We start from the raw sequence: 6,338 nt of genomic DNA, 5'->3' as shown, positions 1-6,338 counted from the left end.
ACGTGACTTTACCGAAAGAGCTAAGATTATAATTGTAGTGTTCTACGATGGGGGCGGAGCCTGCAGAAGACGGGGGCGGGGCCACATAGGCCGTGGCAGTGACGTCACCAGAGGGCGGGGCTCGAGGCCTGGACCGTTGGCGACAGTTGGAGCGGGGAGGCCGTTGCCATGGCTACCCGGGTTTGTTGTTGCCCACCGACATCGCTATAATAAAGACTTTACTTGTTTACTTAGCGCTCGTTTATCATTGATTTACTTATTTATCGTTACCGAGACTATCCTTATGACTTAATTACTTGTTAAATAGATAGCAACTCGTCACGTTCTTTAGAAGGAAAACCAAAGAGGCAAATTTACACATAAGTGCTTCTGGCAGATGTGGCCACAGGCCAAAGAGACACGCACATTGATGTACTCATCGTCGGTATTAAATTATTGTTTACTATCGATCAAGGACGGGCACGTCAAAGCTATTTGAGGAAAGTGAGTGGTGGTGCTGATTGGTACTTGCTATGAGCACCTGCCCCTAGTCAGAATCAGAATCTCAATCTATATTCATACTGGAGGAATACGATGAACTATACAGCTCGTTTTCAAAGATGTTCAGTACCTTGGTTCGCCTCGTAGTCTGCGACCACTTCGGCCCAAGCGGCTGTGGAGGGGGACTTCGCAGGCTTCTCAGAATCCGGAGTCGAAAGGGAGGGAACGGGGGGGAGGCGGAGGAAGAAAATCGTGAAGCGTGCCGCTAAGCATGCTCCTCATATACAGCTACAGAGACGAAGATCCCCCTGGCAGCCTTGGACCAGTGCTGTGCTGAAGAGCAGCACGGCACACCACGCCTGGCCACCTTTGTCTCCCCTATGCTGATGTTTTCAACGGGGGCTCTTTACATAGGTGATGTTTTAACACGTTGAATCAGATACTGTAATCGTTTTGAGTCTGAGTAGACAAAGAGGAGGCCCATGACTTTTTCACTAAATACCAACCACCGTGGAATATAAATTCGCGCTACTCCTCTAGCGACACAACAGCCCTGCCTACTCCCCACACAGGAATCTACACACACACACAGAAACACTCGCTCCACTCACCATGTCAATATCTTTTCGTGCAATATTCTCGTATGAGGTCATCATTTGGAAATCTTGAGCATCGCAAGAACGCAGCTCTCTGCTCAACGCCTCTGCTCAAAATGGCAGTTAGGACCACGTGACATCGGTTAGGGCCTCGTGACGGCGCGTCGGACAACTCGTTGCGAGGCAACTGGCGATTTGGGTGACGTCACGGCGAGTCACGTGCTCCTTGGTACACGAATCAGAGAGGAACCCAGCACACGAACCACTCACACTCGCCTCGCGCACCCTTCTGAAGAGACTGTTGGTAGAAGGTGCACACACACACCCCAACAAATACAATTCGTATAACACGCGTGAATACGAATGTAAATAGATGTTCCATTGTCCGAATATTTATTTCAGATACCGACGTACAAATTAATTAGAATATGTATTTATACTGGAGAAATCCAATCAATAACTCACAAACCACCCACCCACCCTCTCAAGTTCTCAAGCATACAATAACCCATTCGCCAAGCCGTGCTGGCCTTCACAGATGCTTGCTCACAGCACCTGCCCTAATAATCTGTTAGGGCTGTTGGGGGGTAGGTGCTGCGGGATCTGTGTCTTTGTGTGGGCTGGTGAATGTGGGGAGCGGTAGTGTCGTGATTAACGCACTTCGCCACGAAGCCGGCCAATCAGTTCGATTCCCGCTCACGGCAAAGACAAGTGACGATTGTCTGAATCGGTTATTGGCCTCGCTAATTCAGCCTGAAATCAACACGTTGTGTAAACATCACGACTAGGGAAACAAATGCGGCCGGGGATGGTGTTGGTCACTTATGCCCTCGTGTACCGTGCCGTTCTTCATAGGTAGTCGTTAACAGTACCTGCCCCAACATTCTGTTAAGGCTACACGGGGGATCTTTGTCTTTGTTTGTGAAAGTGTGGGGAGCGGTGGTGCAACGGTTAGCGCGCTGCGAACCTGGAGATCAGAGATCTCTGGCGGAGAGCGCGCTCTCATTGGTCAGTGGAGTCGTGACGTGATGCTAAGAGAGCGTGTTGATTGGGGTCGTCAGCTTGCAAAGGGCTCGATGCTGGAGCCGTGTTCATAACAAACTCGACGCTCGTGGTTTGTATCATTGCAGAATGCCGCATCAAAGTCAAGTGGCTATGAGCTGCTTTGGTGTCCTTAAGTGCTGCTCCTTTCTCAAGAAAATACCCTTCCAAAAAAAGATACTCGATTAAAACCACGAGAGACCGTGCAGTGGTTGTTTTGGCACCATTCAGTATACATCATCTAAATAAGATGTTAATCTTTGAAACTGCACATTTTTTAAGATGTAATAACGAGGTCATAACAAGTGTCAGATGTAAAACCTCTTTCCATTGTTTGGATTTCACTTCCCCATAATTCGGGTGCAAATTATCGCAACATTCAAATATCGTGTACAGAATATGCTCTTTGTTGAGACCACGAATGAAATAGATTTTACTGCATGGTTGTTCGAAACCATGACTCTGAAATCGTTTTGGTACACAACTATGCACTGCGAAAACCTACCGACAGAAAACATGTTTTTGTAACCAAACGCTCAATGCTGAGAGCGTTTGGTTATGAAAATATTTGTGCGAGTGTGCTGCACGGGACTTTGCCTTGGCTCGAGATTAACCACCGGTCTTGCCACGTCCAGACATGGTGAGGACGACGAGGACACATTGAAAAGGAGACTCGGGCTGGTGTACTTCAACTTATTTATTTCGTTGTCACCGCTCGTACATTACAGCAACACTCATCATCAAACCAACCCAGTTCCACGTTTTTCAGTCACATTTAAACCTCTTCTCCACCAATTACCTTTCTCCCACTTCTCGCTCTTTCCCGATCCGCTCTCCGCACCAATCCGATCCGAGTGTCAACCACTCACTCATCAGATTGCGTTTCGTGCACGTCGTGCTCACACCCCGATCTCTCTTCCCCGCCCGAGCGTGCCGCGTGCGTGACGTGGTGATCCCTGACCTCCGACCCTTGATGCGTTAGGCATGCGTGATGTCGAGTGCGGAAGGTATGCGTGCTGTTTGTGTTGTGCGAGTGTGTGAGGATGGGTGACACATCCTCTATATCACCGCTTTCTCGGTTGAGACAGAGCCCTCCTCGGCTACTGCAGCTGCTGCAGTAGCAGCAGACGGCGCCTCACGCAACCGCGCGTCGCTCGCGACTCCCGAGCAGAGCGCGCGGCTGCGATTCTACGAGAAGAAGAGCCCGGTCCACTCTCACGAGGAACTGGCGCGCAACATCAAAACACGTTTCGGGCAATTACCCTTCCCAAAGCACTCTATAATCAGATCGGCACAGCCGCAGAGAACGCAGGAGGGACGCGATATTGTGAGGGACGTGGGCCCCTGGCTCCCCCTCCGGGGGAGGGTTGATCTCGGGAGAGCTGCAGGTTCCGGACTCCTCGCTCATGTGAGAGTCGCCGCTATCCAACTGCTCACTCGTGGGGAGAGGGCTGCCGCTCCCCAGCTCCTCTCCTCGCGCCGGAGCCCCTCGGGTCCGCAGGTTCTGTTTGGGGGGCATAGCTCGGGGCTGGCGCATGGCTGCCTGGAATCAATATGTCGCTTCTCAGCCACTCAAACGCGACGTATCCGTTCACACAACCCCACGCACCACTCGCACGCGCTGAAGAGGGGGTCAGAGGGCAATGACGTCCTTCGCACACGCGTTGCCACCGAGGGCGGGCAATGGAGATTGTTTAAAGGGCTGTAGGGATAATCCCACGTGTACCCAGGCGAGTCCACCGTCGCTCACCGTGGGCACACGCTAAACAAAGGCAGTATGGATAATTGTGCGTGTACGCCGCCTGTCTACCTAACGCACACATTAAACACAAGGGCGGATGAGTAACCTCCCGTGCCCCTGTACGAGTCCGCCGCCGCTCGCCACACACACACGCTAATCACGAGCTATGCGCAGGGGCGAGCGCAAACACGTGGGTAAATACACACTCGCGCACAAACACAGGGTACGACGCAGGAACCCCGGTCGGGCCCGCACACAATGGCCACCTCAACAGAGTTACCCACGTGCAAATCCCCGTACCACGACGAGCGGACTCACACCACCATGTGCCCGTTCCACACTCGCAGAAACCACATAACAAGGTTTGTTGATCACTGACGATTTATTCCTGGCGTGTCTGTGGGCTACTATTACCCGAGTCAGTCCGAGTCAGCAGGGCAGGTTTAACCTATCTCCCGATGGTCTAAAGCTGATCTACCTCGTCCCCTTGGAGTGAAACTCCCCACTCTCGCTTTCGTACTCACGTTCCGCCTGCGATGCGTGGGCAGTCGCGGAGAGACGAGGCTGCACGAGGCTCTTGCGGGGAGCGGGGCCTGGCTTCGCTGAGACTCGTCCCACGGACGACCCAGTGGCCGGCAAGCTGACTGCTCCGATCGCTCATTTGAGGAGAACGCGAACCCCCATCGTCGCTCTCCTCTCCCATTTTATCCCTCTCTACATCAAAGGTCTGCCCGGCTAACCCGCGATACCCCACCGCCATTGGTGCGCCCACCTCGGTGCCTTCACAGACGTCTGCTTCCCTCTCTACCCATCAACAGGGGCCGCCGTTGGGCCGTTGCCATTGGCCACGGCGTGCAAGCGTACTTTTCTGGCCAATCGGATGCTTCCCCTGGTGCTCGTGTGGACCTAACCGCGGTGACTGAGTAGCCTTATCGTGAGCATGCAATTGCACGTCAATTCACGGCTTTGTGGTGTAATTCAACCTGGGGGAAGTCGGCCAATTCCCTGGCCCCAGGAAACCGTGAGGGATGTCCCTACGAAGAAGGCCCCTGGGTGAAAACCTGGAGGCCAGGTGACTTCCCCACGAGGTCCTACGTGGGGGGTGTGTGTGTTGTGTGTGCTCATTTTGGGGATGGTGAGGGAGAAGCAGCTTCGGCCTGCACGCTCTCCCGTGGTGGCGTTGCAGGCATGGCTCCGACGGAGCGGCTTCGCTGCTATGGCACCACATAGCCCGCCGAGGTGCCAGTCTCCGTCCTGGGTTGACTGGAGCATCTCGCCTGGGTTGCCCCCACGAGGTAGCGCCGCGGGGTCGGCGGGACTCGCCCGGCCCTCGTGGCTGGCCTCGGGGGTGGTGGCTCCGTCTTTTGGGCTTTTAGCGGCGGTCTCTTCCTCCATTCCAATGGCTCCTCTCGTCCCTCGGCACCTGTGGGCTGGGGAACAAACTCAGAGGCAGCAGGGTTTAGGTGCCATCGTCCCCGCCCCCCCTGGCCTGGGCCGTGACCCCTCGGGGCCGAGCATGGAGGGTGTTGGGACCCCGGGATTTCGGGGTACCCAAACTGCGGGGTTCTCCCTCGCTGGGGCTGCCTTCCATGGTTTTAATTGGCGGACGTTGACCACCGTCTCTCGGCCCCTGTCTCCGCCGTGAATCAGCACCGTCCAAGGGGAGATCTGCCGCCCCACGGTCCAGGGTCCGCGCCAGTAGGTGGTCAGTTTCCCCAGCTGTCCAGCCCCGACACGAGGGGTGTATAGCCACACCTTAGAGCCCGCCGAGTAGAAGGGGGGCTCCATAAGGGGTCGGGCGCCCTGCTCTTGGTGCCGATGCGCGGCCTCTCCTTGTGGGTAGGCCCCGCCCCGGGCCCCTCGCAGAGTCTCCATCAGGTGCTCCACGGGGCGGCTCCCCTCATCCCGTTGCAGTGGGGGAACGCCGAACAGCAGATCTGCAGGTAGACGAGACTCACGGCCACACATCATTAGGAACAGGGTCTGTCCCGTAGACGTGTGTACTGTGGTGGCGTAGGCGAACAGGGCATAGGGGAGGTGTTCGTCCCAGTCCTGCTGAGTTGCGGCCACCATGCATTTGAGCTTCCCAGCTAAGGTCTGGTTCATACGCTCCACCATACCGTTCACCTGGGGGTGCTACGCCGTGGTTCGGTCCTTCTGGATTCCGAACTCGCGGCACAGCGCCTGAAACAGCTCTGCCTCGAACTCACTACCTTGCTCGGTAATGACCCATTCGGAGATCCCGTGCTTAAGTACGTAGTGCTCCACGAATGCCCAGACCACCACAAGGGCCGTCTTATCGGGAATGGCCACCGCCACGGGATAGCGTGCGAAATAATCCACCGGTGGGATCGCGGAAATGGCCCCTGTAGGTCGATCCCAACCAGCTGGTTTGTCCGACTGACGCGGAACGGCCTCAGGGGTACCTGATATTGCGCCGGTTTCGGCCCGCATTGCTGACACGCGCGGTAGCCCTGTAC

This window comes from Petromyzon marinus, chromosome 23 (genome assembly GCF_048934315.1).
Source record: "Petromyzon marinus isolate PM22_M1 ecotype Great Lakes invasive population chromosome 23, UKy_Petmar_22M1.pri1.0, whole genome shotgun sequence".
Classification (NCBI taxonomy): Eukaryota; Metazoa; Chordata; class Hyperoartia; order Petromyzontiformes; family Petromyzontidae; genus Petromyzon; species Petromyzon marinus.
Note: the sequence above shows the minus strand (reverse complement) of the source record.